The sequence below is a fragment of the Centroberyx gerrardi genome, chromosome 10 (genome assembly GCF_048128805.1).
Source record: "Centroberyx gerrardi isolate f3 chromosome 10, fCenGer3.hap1.cur.20231027, whole genome shotgun sequence".
In the NCBI taxonomy this organism is placed as follows: Eukaryota; Metazoa; Chordata; class Actinopteri; order Beryciformes; family Berycidae; genus Centroberyx; species Centroberyx gerrardi.
The window spans coordinates 23,896,687-23,917,205 of record NC_136006.1 but is presented as its reverse complement, the minus strand read 5'-3'; the positions used below and the strand labels follow the sequence as shown (position 1 = coordinate 23,917,205).

Below are 20,519 nucleotides of genomic sequence, written 5' to 3'. Positions count from 1 at the left end.
TCTATTATCATTGACGCCCTCAGCCGTTGTGCTCACCGGGAGCAAGGCCGCAGTCTTTTCTCTCCCCTACATTTGCGCTGTTCAGCGACGGCAGGGACACAAATGCATGCTGTGATAAGTTTGCAGCCTCCCCGAGGGAAAGCCAGCTGTTGCTGGCACACGGGACGTGATGTCGTCCTTGTACTTCCTCTGCAAAAGTGACTGCACTGCCGCTGGCCAGCACTGTTGTTGGAGGCCCCCTGTCTCCCCCGGAGAGGGAGCAGCGCCCTCTGCTGCCTAGAAAGATGAAAAAGCTTACAGCACCTGGTATTCCCAGGCGGTCTCCCATCCAAGTACTAACCAGGCCCGACCCTGCTTAGCTTCCGAGATCGGACGAGATCGGGCGTGTTCAGAGTGGTATGGCCGTAAGCAATTGAGGCGGCGGCAGGGAGGCCTTTTATACACGGCTTAGCCTGTGCCTACTGCAGGGCCCTTTGAAAACCGGCCACCAAATGGGCCTATTTCTCTGCCCTCTATTATCATTGACGCCCTCAGCCGTTGTGCTCACCGGGAGCAAGGCCGCAGTCTTTTCTCTCCCCTACATTTGCGCTGTTCAGCGACGGCAGGGACACAAATGCATGCTGTGATAAGTTTGCAGCCTCCCCGAGGGAAAGCCAGCTGTTGCTGGCACACGGGACGTGATGTCGTCCTTGTACTTCCTCTGCAAAAGTGACTGCACTGCCGCTGGCCAGCACTGTTGTTGGAGGCCCCCTGTCTCCCCCGGAGAGGGAGCAGCGCCCTCTGCTGCCTAGAAAGATGAAAAAGCTTACAGCACCTGGTATCCCCAGGCGGTCTCCCATCCAAGTACTAACCAGGCCCGACCCTGCTTAGCTTCCAAGATCGGACGAGATCGGGCGTGTTCAGAGTGGTATGGCCGTAAGCAATTGAGGCTGCGGCAGGGAGGCCTTTTATACACGGCTTAGCCTGTGCCTACTGCAGGGCCCTTTGAAAACCGGCCACCAAATGGGCCTATTTCTTTGCCCTCTATTATCATTGACGCCCTCAGCCGTTGTGCTCACCGGGAGCAAGGCCGCAGTCTTTTCTCTCCCCTACATTTGCGCTGTTCAGCGACGGCAGGGACACAAATGCATGCTGTGATAAGTTTGCAGCCTCCCCGAGGGAAAGCCAGCTGTTGCTGGCACACGGGACGTGATGTCGTCCTTGTACTTCCTCTGCAAAAGTGACTGCACTGCCGCTGGCCAGCACTGTTGTTGGAGGCCCCCTGTCTCCCCCGGAGAGGGAGCAGCGCCCTCTGCTGCCTAGAAAGATGAAAAAGCTTACAGCACCTGGTATTCCCAGGCGGTCTCCCATCCAAGTACTAACCAGGCCCGACCCTGCTTAGCTTCCGAGATCGGACGAGATCGGGCGTGTTCAGAGTGGTATGGCCGTAAGCAATTGAGGCGGCGGCGGCAGGGAGGCCTTTTATACACGGCTTAGCCTGTGCCTACTGCAGGGCCCTTTGAAAACCGGCCACCAAATGGGCCTATTTCTCTGCCCTCTATTATCATTGACGCCCTCAGCCGTTGTGCTCACCGGGAGCAAGGCCGCAGTCTTTTCTCTCCCCTACATTTGCGCTGTTCAGCGACGGCAGGGACACAAATGCATGCTGTGATAAGTTTGCAGCCTCCCCGAGGGAAAGCCAGCTGTTGCTGGCACACGGGACGTGATGTCGTCCTTGTACTTCCTCTGCAAAAGTGACTGCACTGCCGCTGGCCAGCACTGTTGTTGGAGGCCCCCTGTCTCCCCCGGAGAGGGAGCAGCGCCCTCTGCTGCCTAGAAAGATGAAAAAGCTTACAGCACCTGGTATCCCCAGGCGGTCTCCCATCCAAGTACTAACCAGGCCCGACCCTGCTTAGCTTCCGAGATCGGACGAGATCGGGCGTGTTCAGAGTGGTATGGCCGTAAGCAATTGAGGCGCCGGCAGGGAGGCCTTTTATACACGGCTTAGCCTGTGCCTACTGCAGGGCCCTTTGAAAACCGGCCACCAAATGGGCCTATTTCTCTGCCCTCTATTATCATTGACGCCCTCAGCCGTTGTGCTCACCGGGAGCAAGGCCGCAGTCTTTTCTCTCCCCTACATTTGCGCTGTTCAGCGACGGCAGGGACACAAATGCATGCTGTGATAAGTTTGCAGCCTCCCCGAGGGAAAGCCAGCTGTTGCTGGCACACGGGACGTGATGTCGTCCTTGTACTTCCTCTGCAAAAGTGACTGCACTGCCGCTGGCCAGCACTGTTGTTCGAGGCCCCCTGTCTCCCCCGGAGAGGGAGCAGCGCCCTCTGCTGCCTAGAAAGATGAAAAAGCTTACAGCACCTGGTATTCCCAGGCGGTCTCCCATCCAAGTACTAACCAGGCCCGACCCTGCTTAGCTTCCGAGATCGGACGAGATCGGGCGTGTTCAGAGTGGTATGGCCGTAAGCAATTGAGGCGGCGGCAGGGAGGCCTTTTATACACGGCTTAGCCTGTGCCTACTGCAGGGCCCTTTGAAAACCGGCCACCAAATGGGCCTATTTCTCTGCCCTCTATTATCATTGACGCCCTCAGCCGTTGTGCTCACTGGGAGCAAGGCCGCAGTCTTTTCTCTCCCCTACATTTGCGCTGTTCAGCGACGGCAGGGACACAAATGCATGCTGTGATAAGTTTGCAGCCTCCCCGAGGGAAAGCCAGCTGTTGCTGGCACACGGGACGTGATGTCGTCCTTGTACTTCCTCTGCAAAAGTGACTGCACTGCCGCTGGCCAGCACTGTTGTTGGAGGCCCCCTGTCTCCCCCGGAGAGGGAGCAGCGCCCTCTGCTGCCTAGAAAGATGAAAAAGCTTACAGCACCTGGTATTCCCAGGCGGTCTCCCATCCAAGTACTAACCAGGCCCGACCCTGCTTAGCTTCCGAGATCGGACGAGATCGGGCGTGTTCAGAGTGGTATGGCCGTAAGCAATTGAGGCGGCGGCAGGGAGGCCTTTTATACACGGCTTAGCCTGTGCCTACTGCAGGGCCCTTTGAAAACCGGCCACCAAATGGGCCTATTTCTCTGCCCTCTATTATCATTGACGCCCTCAGCCGTTGTGCTCACCGGGAGCAAGGCCGCAGTCTTTTCTCTCCCCTACATTTGCGCTGTTCAGCGACGGCAGGGACACAAATGCATGCTGTGATAAGTTTGCAGCCTCCCCGAGGGAAAGCCAGCTGTTGCTGGCACACGGGACGTGATGTCGTCCTTGTACTTCCTCTGCAAAAGTGACTGCACTGCCGCTGGCCAGCACTGTTGTTGGAGGCCCCCTGTCTCCCCCGGAGAGGGAGCAGCGCCCTCTGCTGCCTAGAAAGATGAAAAAGCGTACAGCACCTGGTATTCCCAGGCGGTCTCCCATCCAAGTACTAACCAGGCCCGACCCTGCTTAGCTTCCGAGATCGGACGAGATCGGGCGTGTTCAGAGTGGAATGGCCGTAAGCAATTGAGGCGGCGGCAGGGAGGCCTTTTATACACGGCTTAGCCTGTGCCTACTGCAGGGCCCTTTGAAAACCGGCCACCAAATGGGCCTATTTCTCTGCCCTCTATTATCATTGACGCCCTCAGCCGTTGTGCTCACCGGGAGCAAGGCCGCAGTCTTTTCTCTCCCCTACATTTGCGCTGTTCAGCGACGGCAGGGACACAAATGCATGCTGTGATAAGTTTGCAGCCTCCCCGAGGGAAAGCCAGCTGTTGCTGGCACACGGGACGTGATGTCGTCCTTGTACTTCCTCTGCAAAAGTGACTGCACTGCCGCTGGCCAGCACTGTTGTTGGAGGCCCCCTGTCTCCCCCGGAGAGGGAGCAGCGCCCTCTGCTGCCTAGAAAGATGAAAAAGCTTACAGCACCTGGTATTCCCAGGCGGTCTCCCATCCAAGTACTAACCAGGCCCGACCCTGCTTAGCTTCCGAGATCTGACGAGATCGGGCGTGTTCAGAGTGGTATGGCCGTAAGCAATTGAGGCGGCGGCAGGGAGGCCTTTTATACACGGCTTAGCCTGTGCCTACTGCAGGGCCCTTTGAAAACCGGCCACCAAATGGGCCTATTTCTCTGCCCTCTATTATCATTGACGCCCTCAGCCGTTGTGCTCACCGGGAGCAAGGCCGCAGTCTTTTCTCTCCCCTACATTTGCGCTGTTCAGCGACGGCAGGGACACAAATGCATGCTGTGATAAGTTTGCAGCCTCCCCGAGGGAAAGCCAGCTGTTGCTGGCACACGGGACGTGATGTCGTCCTTGTACTTCCTCTGCAAAAGTGACTGCACTGCCGCTGGCCAGCACTGTTGTTCGAGGCCCCCTGTCTCCCCCGGAGAGGGAGCAGCGCCCTCTGCTGCCTAGAAAGATGAAAAAGCTTACAGCACCTGGTATTCCCAGGCGGTCTCCCATCCAAGTACTAACCAGGCCCGACCCTGCTTAGCTTCCGAGATCGGACGAGATCGGGCGTGTTCAGAGTGGTATGGCCGTAAGCAATTGAGGCGGCGGCAGGGAGGCCTTTTATACACGGCTTAGCCTGTGCCTACTGCAGGGCCCTTTGAAAACCGGCCACCAAATGGGCCTATTTCTCTGCCCTCTATTATCATTGACGCCCTCAGCCGTTGTGCTCACCGGGAGCAAGGCCGCAGTCTTTTCTCTCCCCTACATTTGCGCTGTTCAGCGACGGCAGGGACACAAATGCATGCTGTGATAAGTTTGCAGCCTCCCCGAGGGAAAGCCAGCTGTTGCTGGCACACGGGACGTGATGTCGTCCTTGTACTTCCTCTGCAAAAGTGACTGCACTGCCGCTGGCCAGCACTGTTGTTGGAGGCCCCCTGTCTCCCCCGGAGAGGGAGCAGCGCCCTCTGCTGCCTAGAAAGATGAAAAAGCTTACAGCACCTGGTATTCCCAGGCGGTCTCCCATCCAAGTACTAACCAGGCCCGACCCTGCTTAGCTTCCGAGATCGGACGAGATCGGGCGTGTTCAGAGTGGTATGGCCGTAAGCAATTGAGGCGGCGGCAGGGAGGCCTTTTATACACGGCTTAGCCTGTGCCTACTGCAGGGCCCTTTGAAAACCGGCCACCAAATGGGCCTATTTCTCTGCCCTCTATTATCATTGACGCCCTCAGCCGTTGTGCTCACCGGGAGCAAGGCCGCAGTCTTTTCTCTCCCCTACATTTGCGCTGTTCAGCGACGGCAGGGACACAAATGCATGCTGTGATAAGTTTGCAGCCTCCCCGAGGGAAAGCCAGCTGTTGCTGGCACACGGGACGTGATGTCGTCCTTGTACTTCCTCTGCAAAAGTGACTGCACTGCCGCTGGCCAGCACTGTTGTTGGAGGCCCCCTGTCTCCCCCGGAGAGGGAGCAGCGCCCTCTGCTGCCTAGAAAGATGAAAAAGCTTACAGCACCTGGTATTCCCAGGCGGTCTCCCATCCAAGTACTAACCAGGCCCGACCCTGCTTAGCTTCCGAGATCGGACGAGATCGGGCGTGTTCAGAGTGGTATGGCCGTAAGCAATTGAGGCGGCGGCAGGGAGGCCTTTTATACACGGCTTAGCCTGTGCCTACTGCAGGGCCCTTTGAAAACCGGCCACCAAATGGGCCTATTTCTCTGCCCTCTATTATCATTGACGCCCTCAGCCGTTGTGCTCACTGGGAGCAAGGCCGCAGTCTTTTCTCTCCCCTACATTTGCGCTGTTCAGCGACGGCAGGGACACAAATGCATGCTGTGATAAGTTTGCAGCCTCCCCGAGGGAAAGCCAGCTGTTGCTGGCACACGGGACGTGATGTCGTCCTTGTACTTCCTCTGCAAAAGTGACTGCACTGCCGCTGGCCAGCACTGTTGTTGGAGGCCCCCTGTCTCCCCCGGAGAGGGAGCAGCGCCCTCTGCTGCCTAGAAAGATGAAAAAGCTTACAGCACCTGGTATTCCCAGGCGGTCTCCCATCCAAGTACTAACCAGGCCCGACCCTGCTTAGCTTCCGAGATCGGACGAGATCGGGCGTGTTCAGAGTGGTATGGCCGTAAGCAATTGAGGCGGCGGCAGGGAGGCCTTTTATACACGGCTTAGCCTGTGCCTACTGCAGGGCCCTTTGAAAACCGGCCACCAAATGGGCCTATTTCTCTGCCCTCTATTATCATTGACGCCCTCAGCCGTTGTGCTCACCGGGAGCAAGGCCGCAGTCTTTTCTCTCCCCTACATTTGCGCTGTTCAGCGACGGCAGGGACACAAATGCATGCTGTGATAAGTTTGCAGCCTCCCCGAGGGAAAGCCAGCTGTTGCTGGCACACGGGACGTGATGTCGTCCTTGTACTTCCTCTGCAAAAGTGACTGCACTGCCGCTGGCCAGCACTGTTGTTGGAGGCCCCCTGTCTCCCCCGGAGAGGGAGCAGCGCCCTCTGCTGCCTAGAAAGATGAAAAAGCTTACAGCACCTGGTATTCCCAGGCGGTCTCCCATCCAAGTACTAACCAGGCCCGACCCTGCTTAGCTTCCGAGATCGGACGAGATCGGGCGTGTTCAGAGTGGTATGGCCGTAAGCAATTGAGGCAGCGGCAGGGAGGCCTTTTATACACGGCTTAGCCTGTGCCTACTGCAGGGCCCTTTGAAAACCGGCCACCAAATGGGCCTATTTCTCTGCCCTCTATTATCATTGACGCCCTCAGCCGTTGTGCTCACCGGGAGCAAGGCCGCAGTCTTTTCTCTCCCCTACATTTGCGCTGTTCAGCGACGGCAGGGACACAAATGCATGCTGTGATAAGTTTGCAGCCTCCCCGAGGGAAAGCCAGCTGTTGCTGGCACACGGGACGTGATGTCGTCCTTGTACTTCCTCTGCAAAAGTGACTGCACTGCCGCTGGCCAGCACTGTTGTTGGAGGCCCCCTGTCTCCCCCGGAGAGGGAGCAGCGCCCTCTGCTGCCTAGAAAGATGAAAAAGCTTACAGCACCTGGTATTCCCAGGCGGTCTCCCATCCAAGTACTAACCAGGCCCGACCCTGCTTAGCTTCCGAGATCGGACGAGATCGGGCGTGTTCAGAGTGGTATGGCCGTAAGCAATTGAGGCGGCGGCAGGGAGGCCTTTTATACACGGCTTAGCCTGTGCCTACTGCAGGGCCCTTTGAAAACCGGCCACCAAATGGGCCTATTTCTCTGCCCTCTATTATCATTGACGCCCTCAGCCGTTGTGCTCACCGGGAGCAAGGCCGCAGTCTTTTCTCTCCCCTACATTTGCGCTGTTCAGCGACGGCAGGGACACAAATGCATGCTGTGATAAGTTTGCAGCCTCCCCGAGGGAAAGCCAGCTGTTGCTGGCACACGGGACGTGATGTCGTCCTTGTACTTCCTCTGCAAAAGTGACTGCACTGCCGCTGGCCAGCACTGTTGTTGGAGGCCCCCTGTCTCCCCCGGAGAGGGAGCAGCGCCCTCTGCTGCCTAGAAAGATGAAAAAGCGTACAGCACCTGGTATTCCCAGGCGGTCTCCCATCCAAGTACTAACCAGGCCCGACCCTGCTTAGCTTCCGAGATCGGACGAGATCGGGCGTGTTCAGAGTGGAATGGCCGTAAGCAATTGAGGCAGCGGCAGGGAGGCCTTTTATACACGGCTTAGCCTGTGCCTACTGCAGGGCCCTTTGAAAACCGGCCACCAAATGGGCCTATTTCTCTGCCCTCTATTATCATTGACGCCCTCAGCCGTTGTGCTCACCGGGAGCAAGGCCGCAGTCTTTTCTCTCCCCTACATTTGCGCTGTTCAGCGACGGCAGGGACACAAATGCATGCTGTGATAAGTTTGCAGCCTCCCCGAGGGAAAGCCAGCTGTTGCTGGCACACGGGACGTGATGTCGTCCTTGTACTTCCTCTGCAAAAGTGACTGCACTGCCGCTGGCCAGCACTGTTGTTGGAGGCCCCCTGTCTCCCCCGGAGAGGGAGCAGCGCCCTCTGCTGCCTAGAAAGATGAAAAACCTTACAGCACCTGGTATTCCCAGGCGGTCTCCCATCCAAGTACTAACCAGGCCCGACCCTGCTTAGCTTCCGAGATCGGACGAGATCGGGCGTGTTCAGAGTGGTATGGCCGTAAGCAATTGAGGCGGCGGCATGGAGGCCTTTTATATACGGCTTAGCCTGTGCCTACTGCAGGGCCTTTTGAAAACCGGCCACCAAATGGGCCTATTTCTCTGCCCTCTATTATCATTGACGCCCTCAGCCGTTGTGCTCACCGGGAGCAAGGCCGCAGTCTTTTCTCTCCCCTACATTTGCGCTGTTCAGCGACGGCAGGGACACAAATGCATGCTGTGATAAGTTTGCAGCCTCCCCGAGGGAAAGCCAGCTGTTGCTGGCACACGGGACGTGATGTCGTCCTTGTACTTCCTCTGCAAAAGTGACTGCACTGCCGCTGGCCAGCACTGTTGTTGGAGGCCCCCTGTCTCCCCCGGAGAGGGAGCAGCGCCCTCTGCTGCCTAGAAAGATGAAAAAGCTTACAGCACCTGGTATTCCCAGGCGGTCTCCCATCCAAGTACTAACCAGGCCCGACCCTGCTTAGCTTCCGAGATCGGACGAGATCGGGCGTGTTCAGAGTGGTATGGCCGTAAGCAATTGAGGCGGCGGCAGGGAGGCCTTTTATACACGGCTTAGCCTGTGCCTACTGCAGGGCCCTTTGAAAACCGGCCACCAAATGGGCCTATTTCTCTGCCCTCTATTATCATTGACGCCCTCAGCCGTTGTGCTCACCGGGAGCAAGGCCGCAGTCTTTTCTCTCCCCTACATTTGCGCTGTTCAGCGACGGCAGGGACACAAATGCATGCTGTGCTAAGTTTGCAGCCTCCCCGAGGGAAAGCCAGCTGTTGCTGGCACACGGGACGTGATGTCGTCCTTGTACTTCCTCTGCAAAAGTGACTGCACTGCCGCTGGCCAGCACTGTTGTTGGAGGCCCCCTGTCTCCCCCGGAGAGGGAGCAGCGCCCTCTGCTGCCTAGAAAGATGAAAAAGCTTACAGCACCTGGTATTCCCAGGCGGTCTCCCATCCAAGTACTAACCAGGCCCGACCCTGCTTAGCTTCCGAGATCGGACGAGATCGGGCGTGTTCAGAGTGGTATGGCCGTAAGCAATTGAGGCGGCGGCAGGGAGGCCTTTTATACACGGCTTAGCCTGTGCCTACTGCAGGGCCCTTTGAAAACCGGCCACCAAATGGGCCTATTTCTCTGCCCTCTATTATCATTGACGCCCTCAGCCGTTGTGCTCACCGGGAGCAAGGCCGCAGTCTTTTCTCTCCCCTACATTTGCGCTGTTCAGCGACGGCAGGGACACAAATGCATGCTGTGATAAGTTTGCAGCCTCCCCGAGGGAAAGCCAGCTGTTGCTGGCACACGGGACGTGATGTCGTCCTTGTACTTCCTCTGCAAAAGTGACTGCACTGCCGCTGGCCAGCACTGTTGTTGGAGGCCCCCTGTCTCCCCCGGAGAGGGAGCAGCGCCCTCTGCTGCCTAGAAAGATGAAAAAGCTTACAGCACCTGGTATTCCCAGGCGGTCTCCCATCCAAGTACTAACCAGGCCCGACCCTGCTTAGCTTCCGAGATCGGACGAGATCGGGCGTGTTCAGAGTGGTATGGCCGTAAGCAATTGAGGCGGCGGCAGGGAGGCCTTTTATACACGGCTTAGCCTGTGCCTACTGCAGGGCCCTTTGAAAACCGGCCACCAAATGGGCCTATTTCTCTGCCCTCTATTATCATTGACGCCCTCAGCCGTTGTGCTCACCGGGAGCAAGGCCGCAGTCTTTTCTCTCCCCTACATTTGCGCTGTTCAGCGACGGCAGGGACACAAATGCATGCTGTGATAAGTTTGCAGCCTCCCCGAGGGAAAGCCAGCTGTTGCTGGCACACGGGACGTGATGTCGTCCTTGTACTTCCTCTGCAAAAGTGACTGCACTGCCGCTAGCCAGCACTGTTGTTGGAGGCCCCCTGTCTCCCCCGGAGAGGGAGCAGCGCCCTCTGCTGCCTAGAAAGATGAAAAAGCTTACAGCACCTGGTATTCCCAGGCGGTCTCCCATCCAAGTACTAACCAGGCCCGACCCTGCTTAGCTTCCGAGATCGGACGAGATCGGGCGTGTTCACAGTGGTATGGCCGTAAGCAATTGAGGCGGCGGCAGGGAGGCCTTTTATACACGGCTTAGCCTGTGCCTACTGCAGGGCCCTTTGAAAACCGGCCACCAAATGGGCCTATTTCTCTGCCCTCTATTATCATTGACGCCCTCAGCCGTTGTGCTCACCGGGAGCAAGGCCGCAGTCTTTTCTCTCCCCTACATTTGCGCTGTTCAGCGACGGCAGGGACACAAATGCATGCTGTGATAAGTTTGCAGCCTCCCCGAGGGAAAGCCAGCTGTTGCTGGCACACGGGACGTGATGTCGTCCTTGTACTTCCTCTGCAAAAGTGACTGCACTGCCGCTGGCCAGCACTGTTGTTGGAGGCCCCCTGTCTCCCCCGGAGAGGGAGCAGCGCCCTCTGCTGCCTAGAAAGATGAAAAAGCTTACAGCACCTGGCATTCCCAGGCGGTCTCCCATCCAAGTACTAACCAGGCCCGACCCTGCTTAGCTTCCGAGATCGGACGAGATCGGGCGTGTTCAGAGTGGTATGGCCGTAAGCAATTGAGGCGGCGGCAGGGAGGCCTTTTATACACGGCTTAGCCTGTGCCTTCTGCAGGGCCCTTTGAAAACCGGCCACCAAATGGGCCTATTTCTCTGCCCTCTATTATCATTGACGCCCTCAGCCGTTGTGCTCACCGGGAGCAAGGCCGCAGTCTTTTCTCTCCCCTACATTTGCGCTGTTCAGCGACGGCAGGGACACAAATGCATGCTGTGATAAGTTTGCAGCCTCCCCGAGGGAAAGCCAGCTGTTGCTGGCACACGGGACGTGATGTCGTCCTTGTACTTCCTCTGCAAAAGTGACTGCACTGCCGCTGGCCAGCACTGTTGTTGGAGGCCCCCTGTCTCCCCCGGAGAGGGAGCAGCGCCCTCTGCTGCCTAGAAAGATGAAAAAGCTTACAGCACCTGGTATTCCCAGGCGGTCTCCCATCCAAGTACTAACCAGGCCCGACCCTGCTTAGCTTCCGAGATCGGACGAGATCGGGCGTGTTCAGAGTGGTATGGCCGTAAGCAATTGAGGCGGCGGCAGGGAGGCCTTTTATACACGGCTTAGCCTGTGCCTACTGCAGGGCCCTTTGAAAACCGGCCACCAAATGGGCCTATTTCTCTGCCCTCTATTATCATTGACGCCCTCAGCCGTTGTGCTCACCGGGAGCAAGGCCGCAGTCTTTTCTCTCCCCTACATTTGCGCTGTTCAGCGACGGCAGGGACACAAATGCATGCTGTGATAAGTTTGCAGCCTCCCCGAGGGAAAGCCAGCTGTTGCTGGCACACGGGACGTGATGTCGTCCTTGTACTTCCTCTGCAAAAGTGACTGCACTGCCGCTGGCCAGCACTGTTGTTGGAGGCCCCCTGTCTCCCCCGGAGAGGGAGCAGCGCCCTCTGCTGCCTAGAAAGATGAAAAAGCTTACAGCACCTGGTATTCCCAGGCGGTCTCCCATCCAAGTACTAACCAGGCCCGACCCTGCTTAGCTTCCGAGATCGGACGAGATCGGGCGTGTTCAGAGTGGTATGGCCGTAAGCAATTGAGGCGGCGGCAGGGAGGCCTTTTATACACGGCTTAGCCTGTGCCTACTGCAGGGCCCTTTGAAAACCGGCCACCAAATGGGCCTATTTCTCTGCCCTCTATTATCATTGACGCCCTCAGCCGTTGTGCTCACCGGGAGCAAGGCCGCAGTCTTTTCTCTCCCCTACATTTGCGCTGTTCAGCGACGGCAGGGACACAAATGCATGCTGTGATAAGTTTGCAGCCTCCCCGAGGGAAAGCCAGCTGTTGCTGGCACACGGGACGTGATGTCGTCCTTGTACTTCCTCTGCAAAAGTGACTGCACTGCCGCTAGCCAGCACTGTTGTTGGAGGCCCCCTGTCTCCCCCGGAGAGGGAGCAGCGCCCTCTGCTGCCTAGAAAGATGAAAAAGCTTACAGCACCTGGTATTCCCAGGCGGTCTCCCATCCAAGTACTAACCAGGCCCGACCCTGCTTAGCTTCCGAGATCGGACGAGATCGGGCGTGTTCACAGTGGTATGGCCGTAAGCAATTGAGGCGGCGGCAGGGAGGCCTTTTATACACGGCTTAGCCTGTGCCTTCTGCAGAGCCCTTTGAAAACCGGCCACCAAATGGGCCTATTTCTCTGCCCTCTATTATCATTGACGCCCTCAGCCGTTGTGCTCACCGGGAGCAAGGCCGCAGTCTTTTCTCTCCCCTACATTTGCGCTGTTCAGCGACGGCAGGGACACAAATGCATGCTGTGATAAGTTTGCAGCCTCCCCGAGGGAAAGCCAGCTGTTGCTGGCACACGGGACGTGATGTCGTCCTTGTACTTCCTCTGCAAAAGTGACTGCACTGCCGCTGGCCAGCACTGTTGTTGGAGGCCCCCTGTCTCCCCCGGAGAGGGAGCAGCGCCCTCTGCTGCCTAGAAAGATGAAAAAGCTTACAGCACCTGGTATTCCCAGGCGGTCTCCCATCCAAGTACTAACCAGGCCCGACCCTGCTTAGCTTCCGAGATCGGACGAGATCGGGCGTGTTCAGAGTGGTATGGCCGTAAGCAATTGAGGCGGCGGCAGGGAGGCCTTTTATACACGGCTTAGCCTGTGCCTACTGCAGGGCCCTTTGAAAACCGGCCACCAAATGGGCCTATTTCTCTGCCCTCTATTATCATTGACGCCCTCAGCCGTTGTGCTCACCGGGAGCAAGGCCGCAGTCTTTTCTCTCCCCTACATTTGCGCTGTTCAGCGACGGCAGGGACACAAATGCATGCTGTGATAAGTTTGCAGCCTCCCCGAGGGAAAGCCAGCTGTTGCTGGCACACGGGACGTGATGTCGTCCTTGTACTTCCTCTGCAAAAGTGACTGCACTGCCGCTGGCCAGCACTGTTGTTGGAGGCCCCCTGTCTCCCCCGGAGAGGGAGCAGCGCCCTCTGCTGCCTAGAAAGATGAAAAAGCTTACAGCACCTGGTATTCCCAGGCGGTCTCCCATCCAAGTACTAACCAGGCCCGACCCTGCTTAGCTTCCGAGATCGGACGAGATCGGGCGTGTTCAGAGTGGTATGGCCGTAAGCAATTGAGGCGGCGGCAGGGAGGCCTTTTATACACGGCTTAGCCTGTGCCTACTGCAGGGCCCTTTGAAAACCGGCCACCAAATGGGCCTATTTCTCTGCCCTCTATTATCATTGACGCCCTCAGCCGTTGTGCTCACCGGGAGCAAGGCCGCAGTCTTTTCTCTCCCCTACATTTGCGCTGTTCAGCGACGGCAGGGACACAAATGCATGCTGTGATAAGTTTGCAGCCTCCCCGAGGGAAAGCCAGCTGTTGCTGGCACACGGGACGTGATGTCGTCCTTGTACTTCCTCTGCAAAAGTGACTGCACTGCCGCTGGCCAGCACTGTTGTTGGAGGCCCCCTGTCTCCCCCGGAGAGGGAGCAGCGCCCTCTGCTGCCTAGAAAGATGAAAAAGCTTACAGCACCTGGTATTCCCAGGCGGTCTCCCATCCAAGTACTAACCAGGCCCGACCCTGCTTAGCTTCCGAGATCGGACGAGATCGGACGAGATCGGGCGTGTTCAGAGTGGTATGGCCGTAAGCAATTGAGGCGGCGGCAGGGAGGCCTTTTATACACGGCTTAGCCTGTGCCTACTGCAGGGCCCTTTGAAAACCGGCCACCAAATGGGCCTATTTCTCTGCCCTCTATTATCATTGACGCCCTCAGCCGTTGTGCTCACCGGGAGCAAGGCCGCAGTCTTTTCTCTCCCCTACATTTGCGCTGTTCAGCGACGGCAGGGACACAAATGCATGCTGTGATAAGTTTGCAGCCTCCCCGAGGGAAAGCCAGCTGTTGCTGGCACACGGGACGTGATGTCGTCCTTGTACTTCCTCTGCAAAAGTGACTGCACTGCCGCTGGCCAGCACTGTTGTTGGAGGCCCCCTGTCTCCCCCGGAGAGGGAGCAGCGCCCTCTGCTGCCTAGAAAGATGAAAAAGCTTACAGCACCTGGCATTCCCAGGCGGTCTCCCATCCAAGTACTAACCAGGCCCGACCCTGCTTAGCTTCCGAGATCGGACGAGATCGGGCGTGTTCAGAGTGGTATGGCCGTAAACAATTGAGGCGGCGGCAGGGAGGCCTTTTATACACGGCTTAGCCTGTGCCTACTGCAGGGCCCTTTGAAAACCGGCCACCAAATGGGCCTATTTCTCTGCCCTCTATTATCATTGACGCCATCAGCCGTTGTGCTCACCGGGAGCAAGGCCGCAGTCTTTTCTCTCCCCTACATTTGCGCTGTTCAGCGACGGCAGGGACACAAATGCATGCTGTGATAAGTTTGCAGCCTCCCCGAGGGAAAGCCAGCTGTTGCTGGCACACGGGACGTGATGTCGTCCTTGTACTTCCTCTGCAAAAGTGACTGCACTGCCGCTGGCCAGCACTGTTGTTGGAGGCCCCCTGTCTCCCCCGGAGAGGGAGCAGCGCCCTCTGCTGCCTAGAAAGATGAAAAAGCTTACAGCACCTGGTATTCCCAGGCGGTCTCCCATCCAAGTACTAACCAGGCCCGACCCTGCTTAGCTTCCGAGATCGGACGAGATCGGGCGTGTTCAGAGTGGTATGGCCGTAAGCAATTGAGGCGGCGGCAGGGAGGCCTTTTATACACGGCTTAGCCTGTGCCTACTGCAGGGCCCTTTGAAAACCGGCCACCAAATGGGCCTATTTCTCTGCCCTCTATTATCATTGACGCCCTCAGCCGTTGTGCTCACCGGGAGCAAGGCCGCAGTCTTTTCTCTCCCCTACATTTGCGCTGTTCAGCGACGGCAGGGACACAAATGCATGCTGTGATAAGTTTGCAGCCTCCCCGAGGGAAAGCCAGCTGTTGCTGGCACACGGGACGTGATGTCGTCCTTGTACTTCCTCTGCAAAAGTGACTGCACTGCCGCTGGCCAGCACTGTTGTTGGAGGCCCCCTGTCTCCCCCGGAGAGGGAGCAGCGCCCTCTGCTGCCTAGAAAGATGAAAAAGCTTACAGCACCTGGTATTCCCAGGCGGTCTCCCATCCAAGTACTAACCAGGCCCGACCCTGCTTAGCTTCCGAGATCGGACGAGATCGGACGAGATCGGGCGTGTTCAGAGTGGTATGGCCGTAAGCAATTGAGGCGGCGGCAGGGAGGCCTTTTATACACGGCTTAGCCTGTGCCTACTGCAGGGCCCTTTGAAAACCGGCCACCAAATGGGCCTATTTCTCTGCCCTCTATTATCATTGACGCCCTCAGCCGTTGTGCTCACCGGGAGCAAGGCCGCAGTCTTTTCTCTCCCCTACATTTGCGCTGTTCAGCGACGGCAGGGACACAAATGCATGCTGTGATAAGTTTGCAGCCTCCCCGAGGGAAAGCCAGCTGTTGCTGGCACACGGGACGTGATGTCGTCCTTGTACTTCCTCTGCAAAAGTGACTGCACTGCCGCTGGCCAGCACTGTTGTTGGAGGCCCCCTGTCTCCCCCGGAGAGGGAGCAGCGCCCTCTGCTGCCTAGAAAGATGAAAAAGCTTACAGCACCTGGTATTCCCAGGCGGTCTCCCATCCAAGTACTAACCAGGCCCGACCCTGCTTAGCTTCCGAGATCGGACGAGATCGGGCGTGTTCAGAGTGGTATGGCCGTAAGCAATTGAGGCGGCGGCAGGGAGGCCTTTTATACACGGCTTAGCCTGTGCCTACTGCAGGGCCCTTTGAAAACCGGCCACCAAATGGGCCTATTTCTCTGCCCTCTATTATCATTGACGCCCTCAGCCGTTGTGCTCACCGGGAGCAAGGCCGCAGTCTTTTCTCTCCCCTACATTTGCGCTGTTCAGCGACGGCAGGGACACAAATGCATGCTGTGATAAGTTTGCAGCCTCCCCGAGGGAAAGCCAGCTGTTGCTGGCACACGGGACGTGATGTCGTCCTTGTACTTCCTCTGCAAAAGTGACTGCACTGCCGCTGGCCAGCACTGTTGTTGGAGGCCCCCTGTCTCCCCCGGAGAGGGAGCAGCGCCCTCTGCTGCCTAGAAAGATGAAAAAGCTTACAGCACCTGGTATTCCCAGGCGGTCTCCCATCCAAGTACTAACCAGGCCCGACCCTGCTTAGCTTCCGAGATCGGACGAGATCGGACGAGATCGGGCGTGTTCAGAGTGGTATGGCCGTAAGCAATTGAGGCGGCGGCAGGGAGGCCTTTTATACACGGCTTAGCCTGTGCCTACTGCAGGGCCCTTTGAAAACCGGCCACCAAATGGGCCTATTTCTCTGCCCTCTATTATCATTGACGCCCTCAGCCGTTGTGCTCACCGGGAGCAAGGCCGCAGTCTTTTCTCTCCCCTACATTTGCGCTGTTCAGCGACGGCAGGGACACAAATGCATGCTGTGATAAGTTTGCAGCCTCCCCGAGGGAAAGCCAGCTGTTGCTGGCACACGGGACGTGATGTCGTCCTTGTACTTCCTCTGCAAAAGTGACTGCACTGCCGCTGGCCAGCACTGTTGTTGGAGGCCCCCTGTCTCCCCCGGAGAGGGAGCAGCGCCCTCTGCTGCCTAGAAAGATGAAAAAGCTTACAGCACCTGGCATTCCCAGGCGGTCTCCCATCCAAGTACTAACCAGGCCCGACCCTGCTTAGCTTCCGAGATCGGACGAGATCGGGCGTGTTCAGAGTGGTATGGCCGTAAGCAATTGAGGCGGCGGCAGGGAGGCCTTTTATACACGGCTTAGCCTGTGCCTACTGCAGGGCCCTTTGAAAACCGGCCACCAAATGGGCCTATTTCTCTGCCCTCTATTATCATTGACGCCCTCAGCCGTTGTGCTCACCGGGAGCAAGGCCGCAGTCTTTTCTCTCCCCTACATTTGCGCTGTTCAGCGACGGCAGGGACACAAATGCATGCTGTGATAAGTTTGCAGCCTCCCCGAGGGAAAGCCAGCTGTTGCTGGCACACGGGACGTGATGTCGTCCTTGTACTTCCTCTGCAAAAGTGACTGCACTGCCGCTGGCCAGCACTGTTGTTGGAGGCCCCCTGTCTCCCCCGGAGAGGGAGCAGCGCCCTCTGCTGCCTAGAAAGATGAAAAAGCTTACAGCACCTGGTATTCCCAGGCGGTCTCCCATCCAAGTACTAACCAGGCCCGACCCTGCTTAGCTTCCGAGATCGGACGAGATCGGGCGTGTTCAGAGTGGTATGGCCGTAAGCAATTGAGGCGGCGGCAGGGAGGCCTTTTATACACGGCTTAGCCTGTGCCTACTGCAGGGCCCTTTGAAAACCGGCCACCAAATGGGCCTATTTCTCTGCCCTCTATTATCATTGACGCCCTCAGCCGTTGTGCTCACCGGGAGCAAGGCCGCAGTCTTTTCTCTCCCCTACATTTGCGCTGTTCAGCGACGGCAGGGACACAAATGCATGCTGTGATAAGTTTGCAGCCTCCCCGAGGGAAAGCCAGCTGTTGCTGGCACACGGGACGTGATGTCGTCCTTGTACTTCCTCTGCAAAAGTGACTGCACTGCCGCTGGCCAGCACTGTTGTTGGAGGCCCCCTGTCTCCCCCGGAGAGGGAGCAGCGCCCTCTGCTGCCTAGAAAGATGAAAAAGCTTACAGCACCTGGTATTCCCAGGCGGTCTCCCATCCAAGTACTAACCAGGCCCGACCCTGCTTAGCTTCCGAGATCGGACGAGATCGGACGAGATCGGGCGTGTTCAGAGTGGTATGGCCGTAAGCAATTGAGGCGGCGGCAGGGAGGCCTTTTATACACGGCTTAGCCTGTGCCTACTGCAGGGCCCTTTGAAAACCGGCCACCAAATGGGCCTATTTCTCTGCCCTCTATTATCATTGACGCCCTCAGCCGTTGTGCTCACCGGGAGCAAGGCCGCAGTCTTTTCTCTCCCCTACATTTGCGCTGTTCAGCGACGGCAGGGACACAAATGCATGCTGTGATAAGTTTGCAGCCTCCCCGAGGGAAAGCCAGCTGTTGCTGGCACACGGGACGTGATGTCGTCCTTGTACTTCCTCTGCAAAAGTGACTGCACTGCCGCTGGCCAGCACTGTTGTTGGAGGCCCCCTGTCTCCCCCGGAGAGGGAGCAGCGCCCTCTGCTGCCTAGAAAGATGAAAAAGCTTACAGCACCTGGCATTCCCAGGCGGTCTCCCATCCAAGTACTAACCAGGCCCGACCCTGCTTAGCTTCCGAGATCTGACGAGATCGGGCGTGTTCAGAGTGGTATGGCCGTAAGCAATTGAGGCGGCGGCAGGGAGGCCTTTTATACACGGCTTAGCCTGTGCCTACTGCAGGGCCCTTTGAAAACCGGCCACCAAATGGGCCTATTTCTCTGCCCTCTATTATCATTGACGCCCTCAGCCGTTGTGCTCACCGGGAGCAAGGCCGCAGTCTTTTCTCTCCCCTACATTTGCGCTGTTCAGCGACGGCAGGGACACAAATGCATGCTGTGATAAGTTTGCAGCCTCCCCGAGGGAAAGCCAGCTGTTGCTGGCACACGGGACGTGATGTCGTCCTTGTACTTCCTCTGCAAAAGTGACTGCACTGCCGCTGGCCAGCACTGTTGTTGGAGGCCCCCTGTCTCCCCCGGAGAGGGAGCAGCGCCCTCTGCTGCCTAGAAAGATGAAAAAGCTTACAGCACCTGGTATTCCCAGGCGGTCTCCCATCCAAGTACTAACCAGGCCCGACCCTGCTTAGCTTCCGAGATCGGACGAGATCGGACGAGATCGGGCGTGTTCAGAGTGGTATGGCCGTAAGCAATTGAGGCGGCGGCAGGGAGGCCTTTTATACACGGCTTAGCCTGTGCCTACTGCAGGGCCCTTTGAAAACCGGCCACCAAATGGGCCTATTTCTCTGCCCTCTATTATCATTGACGCCCTCAGCCGTTGTGCTCACCGGGAGCAAGGCCGCAGTCTTTTCTCTCCCCTACATTTGCGCTGTTCAGCGACGGCAGGGACACAAATGCATGCTGTGATAAGTTTGCAGCCTCCCCGAGGGAAAGCCAGCTGTTGCTGGCACACGGGACGTGATGTCGTCCTTGTACTTCCTCTGCAAAAGTGACTGCACTGCCGCTGGCCAGCACTGTTGTTGGAGGCCCCCTGTCTCCCCCGGAGAGGGAGCAGCGCCCTCTGCTGCCTAGAAAGATGAAAAAGCTTACAGCACCTGGTATTCCCAGGCGGTCTCCCATCCAAGTACTAACCAGGCCCGACCCTGCTTAGCTTCCGAGATCGGACGAGATCGGGCGTGTTCAGAGTGGTATGGCCGTAAGCAATTGAGGCGGCGGCAGGGAGGCCTTTTATACACGGCTTAGCCTGTGCCTACTGCAGGGCCCTTTGAAAACCGGCCACCAAATGGGCCTATTTCTCTGCCCTCTATTATCATTGACGCCCTCAGCCGTTGTGCTCACCGGGAGCAAGGCCGCAGTCTTTTCTCTCCCCTACATTTGCGCTGTTCAGCGACGGCAGGGACACAAATGCATGCTGTGATAAGTTTGCAGCCTCCCCGAGGGAAAGCCAGCTGTTGCTGGCACACGGGACGTGATGTCGTCCTTGTACTTCCTCTGCAAAAGTGACTGCACTGCCGCTGGCCAGCACTGTTGTTGGAGGCCCCCTGTCTCCCCCGGAGAGGGAGCAGCGCCCTCTGCTGCCTAGAAAGATGAAAAAGCTTACAGCACCTGGTATTCCCAGGCGGTCTCCCATCCAAGTACTAACCAGGCCCGACCCTGCTTAGCTTCCGAGATCGGACGAGATCGGACGAGATCGGGCGTGTTCAGAGTGGTATGGCCGTAAGCAATTGAGGCGGCGGCAGGGAGGCCTTTTATACACGGCTTAGCCTGTGCCTACTGCAGGGCCCTTTGAAAACCGGCCACCAAATGGGCCTATTTCTCTGCCCTCTATTATCATTGACGCCCTCAGCCGTTGTGCTCACCGGGAGCAAGGCCGCAGTCTTTTCTCTCCCCTACATTTGCGCTGTTCAGCGACGGCAGGGACACAAATGCATGCTGTGATAAGTTTGCAGCCTCCCCGAGGGAAAGCCAGCTGTTGCTGGCACACGGGACGTGATGTCGTCCTTGTACTTCCTCTGCAAAAGTGACTGCACTGCCGCTGGCCAGCACTGTTGTTGGAGGCCCCCTGTCTCCCCCGGAGAGGGAGCAGCGCCCTCTGCTGCCTAGAAAGATGAAAAAGCTTACAGCACCTGGCATTCCCAGGCGGTCTCCCATCCAAGTACTAACCAGGCCCGACCCTGCTTAGCTTCCGAGATCGGACGAGATCGGGCGTGTTCAGAGTGGTATGGCCGTAAGCAATTGAGGCGGCGGCAGGGAGGCCTTTTATACACGGCTTAGCCTGTGCCTACTGCAGGGCCCTTTGAAAACCGGCCACCAAATGGGCCTATTTCTCTGCCCTCTATTATCATTGACG

The 20,519-nt window shown here is 57.5% G+C and overlaps 34 non-coding genes and 6 pseudogenes across 34 annotated transcripts; all 40 read right to left on the bottom strand.

Moving 5' to 3' along the window:
• Window positions 1–291: 291 nt before the first annotated feature.
• LOC144541635 (5S ribosomal RNA) lies at window positions 292–410 on the bottom strand. The gene has a single exon (XR_013506752.1). It is a non-coding gene; the product is annotated as a 5S ribosomal RNA (ribosomal RNA).
• A 392-nt stretch (window positions 411–802) lies between these two features.
• LOC144541238 (5S ribosomal RNA) lies at window positions 803–921 on the bottom strand. Its single transcript, XR_013506452.1, has one exon. It is a non-coding gene; the product is annotated as a 5S ribosomal RNA (ribosomal RNA).
• Window positions 922–1,313: 392 nt separating this feature from the next.
• Window positions 1,314–1,432, bottom strand: LOC144541634 (5S ribosomal RNA). The gene has a single exon (XR_013506751.1). It is a non-coding gene; the product is annotated as a 5S ribosomal RNA (ribosomal RNA).
• A 395-nt stretch (window positions 1,433–1,827) lies between these two features.
• Window positions 1,828–1,946, bottom strand: LOC144541116 (5S ribosomal RNA). The gene has a single exon (XR_013506331.1). It is a non-coding gene; the product is annotated as a 5S ribosomal RNA (ribosomal RNA).
• Window positions 1,947–2,338: 392 nt separating this feature from the next.
• Window positions 2,339–2,457, bottom strand: LOC144541633 (5S ribosomal RNA). The gene has a single exon (XR_013506750.1). It is a non-coding gene; the product is annotated as a 5S ribosomal RNA (ribosomal RNA).
• A 392-nt stretch (window positions 2,458–2,849) lies between these two features.
• LOC144541632 (5S ribosomal RNA) lies at window positions 2,850–2,968 on the bottom strand. The gene has a single exon (XR_013506749.1). It is a non-coding gene; the product is annotated as a 5S ribosomal RNA (ribosomal RNA).
• Window positions 2,969–3,360: 392 nt separating this feature from the next.
• Window positions 3,361–3,479, bottom strand: LOC144541195 (5S ribosomal RNA). The gene has a single exon (XR_013506409.1). It is a non-coding gene; the product is annotated as a 5S ribosomal RNA (ribosomal RNA).
• A 392-nt stretch (window positions 3,480–3,871) lies between these two features.
• Window positions 3,872–3,990, bottom strand: LOC144540839 (5S ribosomal RNA). The gene has a single exon (XR_013506057.1). It is a non-coding gene; the product is annotated as a 5S ribosomal RNA (ribosomal RNA).
• A 392-nt stretch (window positions 3,991–4,382) lies between these two features.
• Window positions 4,383–4,501, bottom strand: LOC144541631 (5S ribosomal RNA). The gene has a single exon (XR_013506748.1). It is a non-coding gene; the product is annotated as a 5S ribosomal RNA (ribosomal RNA).
• A 392-nt stretch (window positions 4,502–4,893) lies between these two features.
• LOC144541630 (5S ribosomal RNA) lies at window positions 4,894–5,012 on the bottom strand. The gene has a single exon (XR_013506747.1). It is a non-coding gene; the product is annotated as a 5S ribosomal RNA (ribosomal RNA).
• A 392-nt stretch (window positions 5,013–5,404) lies between these two features.
• LOC144541628 (5S ribosomal RNA) lies at window positions 5,405–5,523 on the bottom strand. Its single transcript, XR_013506745.1, has one exon. It is a non-coding gene; the product is annotated as a 5S ribosomal RNA (ribosomal RNA).
• A 392-nt stretch (window positions 5,524–5,915) lies between these two features.
• On the bottom strand, window positions 5,916–6,034 carry LOC144541627 (5S ribosomal RNA). Its single transcript, XR_013506743.1, has one exon. It is a non-coding gene; the product is annotated as a 5S ribosomal RNA (ribosomal RNA).
• Window positions 6,035–6,426: 392 nt separating this feature from the next.
• Window positions 6,427–6,545, bottom strand: LOC144541626 (5S ribosomal RNA). Its single transcript, XR_013506742.1, has one exon. It is a non-coding gene; the product is annotated as a 5S ribosomal RNA (ribosomal RNA).
• A 392-nt stretch (window positions 6,546–6,937) lies between these two features.
• On the bottom strand, window positions 6,938–7,056 carry LOC144541625 (5S ribosomal RNA). The gene has a single exon (XR_013506741.1). It is a non-coding gene; the product is annotated as a 5S ribosomal RNA (ribosomal RNA).
• A 392-nt stretch (window positions 7,057–7,448) lies between these two features.
• On the bottom strand, window positions 7,449–7,567 carry LOC144541194 (5S ribosomal RNA). Its single transcript, XR_013506408.1, has one exon. It is a non-coding gene; the product is annotated as a 5S ribosomal RNA (ribosomal RNA).
• A 392-nt stretch (window positions 7,568–7,959) lies between these two features.
• On the bottom strand, window positions 7,960–8,078 carry LOC144541065 (5S ribosomal RNA). The gene has a single exon (XR_013506280.1). It is a non-coding gene; the product is annotated as a 5S ribosomal RNA (ribosomal RNA).
• Window positions 8,079–8,470: 392 nt separating this feature from the next.
• LOC144541624 (5S ribosomal RNA) lies at window positions 8,471–8,589 on the bottom strand. The gene has a single exon (XR_013506740.1). It is a non-coding gene; the product is annotated as a 5S ribosomal RNA (ribosomal RNA).
• Window positions 8,590–8,981: 392 nt separating this feature from the next.
• Window positions 8,982–9,100, bottom strand: LOC144541623 (5S ribosomal RNA). The gene has a single exon (XR_013506739.1). It is a non-coding gene; the product is annotated as a 5S ribosomal RNA (ribosomal RNA).
• Window positions 9,101–9,492: 392 nt separating this feature from the next.
• Window positions 9,493–9,611, bottom strand: LOC144541622 (5S ribosomal RNA). The gene has a single exon (XR_013506738.1). It is a non-coding gene; the product is annotated as a 5S ribosomal RNA (ribosomal RNA).
• Window positions 9,612–10,003: 392 nt separating this feature from the next.
• Window positions 10,004–10,122, bottom strand: LOC144541087 (5S ribosomal RNA). Its single transcript, XR_013506302.1, has one exon. It is a non-coding gene; the product is annotated as a 5S ribosomal RNA (ribosomal RNA).
• A 392-nt stretch (window positions 10,123–10,514) lies between these two features.
• Window positions 10,515–10,633, bottom strand: LOC144540876 (5S ribosomal RNA). Its single transcript, XR_013506094.1, has one exon. It is a non-coding gene; the product is annotated as a 5S ribosomal RNA (ribosomal RNA).
• Window positions 10,634–11,025: 392 nt separating this feature from the next.
• LOC144541621 (5S ribosomal RNA) lies at window positions 11,026–11,144 on the bottom strand. The gene has a single exon (XR_013506737.1). It is a non-coding gene; the product is annotated as a 5S ribosomal RNA (ribosomal RNA).
• Window positions 11,145–11,536: 392 nt separating this feature from the next.
• Window positions 11,537–11,655, bottom strand: LOC144541620 (5S ribosomal RNA). The gene has a single exon (XR_013506736.1). It is a non-coding gene; the product is annotated as a 5S ribosomal RNA (ribosomal RNA).
• Window positions 11,656–12,047: 392 nt separating this feature from the next.
• On the bottom strand, window positions 12,048–12,166 carry LOC144541086 (5S ribosomal RNA). Its single transcript, XR_013506301.1, has one exon. It is a non-coding gene; the product is annotated as a 5S ribosomal RNA (ribosomal RNA).
• Window positions 12,167–12,558: 392 nt separating this feature from the next.
• Window positions 12,559–12,677, bottom strand: LOC144541619 (5S ribosomal RNA). The gene has a single exon (XR_013506735.1). It is a non-coding gene; the product is annotated as a 5S ribosomal RNA (ribosomal RNA).
• Window positions 12,678–13,069: 392 nt separating this feature from the next.
• LOC144541617 (5S ribosomal RNA) lies at window positions 13,070–13,188 on the bottom strand. Its single transcript, XR_013506733.1, has one exon. It is a non-coding gene; the product is annotated as a 5S ribosomal RNA (ribosomal RNA).
• A 392-nt stretch (window positions 13,189–13,580) lies between these two features.
• Window positions 13,581–13,709, bottom strand: LOC144541266 (5S ribosomal RNA; annotated as a pseudogene).
• A 392-nt stretch (window positions 13,710–14,101) lies between these two features.
• Window positions 14,102–14,220, bottom strand: LOC144541014 (5S ribosomal RNA). The gene has a single exon (XR_013506229.1). It is a non-coding gene; the product is annotated as a 5S ribosomal RNA (ribosomal RNA).
• A 392-nt stretch (window positions 14,221–14,612) lies between these two features.
• LOC144541616 (5S ribosomal RNA) lies at window positions 14,613–14,731 on the bottom strand. Its single transcript, XR_013506732.1, has one exon. It is a non-coding gene; the product is annotated as a 5S ribosomal RNA (ribosomal RNA).
• A 392-nt stretch (window positions 14,732–15,123) lies between these two features.
• LOC144541265 (5S ribosomal RNA) lies at window positions 15,124–15,252 on the bottom strand (annotated as a pseudogene).
• A 392-nt stretch (window positions 15,253–15,644) lies between these two features.
• LOC144541615 (5S ribosomal RNA) lies at window positions 15,645–15,763 on the bottom strand. Its single transcript, XR_013506731.1, has one exon. It is a non-coding gene; the product is annotated as a 5S ribosomal RNA (ribosomal RNA).
• Window positions 15,764–16,155: 392 nt separating this feature from the next.
• Window positions 16,156–16,284, bottom strand: LOC144541264 (5S ribosomal RNA; annotated as a pseudogene).
• Window positions 16,285–16,676: 392 nt separating this feature from the next.
• Window positions 16,677–16,795, bottom strand: LOC144540875 (5S ribosomal RNA). Its single transcript, XR_013506093.1, has one exon. It is a non-coding gene; the product is annotated as a 5S ribosomal RNA (ribosomal RNA).
• Window positions 16,796–17,187: 392 nt separating this feature from the next.
• Window positions 17,188–17,306, bottom strand: LOC144541614 (5S ribosomal RNA). Its single transcript, XR_013506730.1, has one exon. It is a non-coding gene; the product is annotated as a 5S ribosomal RNA (ribosomal RNA).
• Window positions 17,307–17,698: 392 nt separating this feature from the next.
• On the bottom strand, window positions 17,699–17,827 carry LOC144541263 (5S ribosomal RNA; annotated as a pseudogene).
• A 392-nt stretch (window positions 17,828–18,219) lies between these two features.
• Window positions 18,220–18,338, bottom strand: LOC144540901 (5S ribosomal RNA). The gene has a single exon (XR_013506119.1). It is a non-coding gene; the product is annotated as a 5S ribosomal RNA (ribosomal RNA).
• Window positions 18,339–18,730: 392 nt separating this feature from the next.
• LOC144541262 (5S ribosomal RNA) lies at window positions 18,731–18,859 on the bottom strand (annotated as a pseudogene).
• Window positions 18,860–19,251: 392 nt separating this feature from the next.
• On the bottom strand, window positions 19,252–19,370 carry LOC144541613 (5S ribosomal RNA). Its single transcript, XR_013506729.1, has one exon. It is a non-coding gene; the product is annotated as a 5S ribosomal RNA (ribosomal RNA).
• Window positions 19,371–19,762: 392 nt separating this feature from the next.
• LOC144541261 (5S ribosomal RNA) lies at window positions 19,763–19,891 on the bottom strand (annotated as a pseudogene).
• Window positions 19,892–20,283: 392 nt separating this feature from the next.
• On the bottom strand, window positions 20,284–20,402 carry LOC144540874 (5S ribosomal RNA). Its single transcript, XR_013506092.1, has one exon. It is a non-coding gene; the product is annotated as a 5S ribosomal RNA (ribosomal RNA).
• Between the last annotated feature and the right edge of the window lie 117 nt (window positions 20,403–20,519).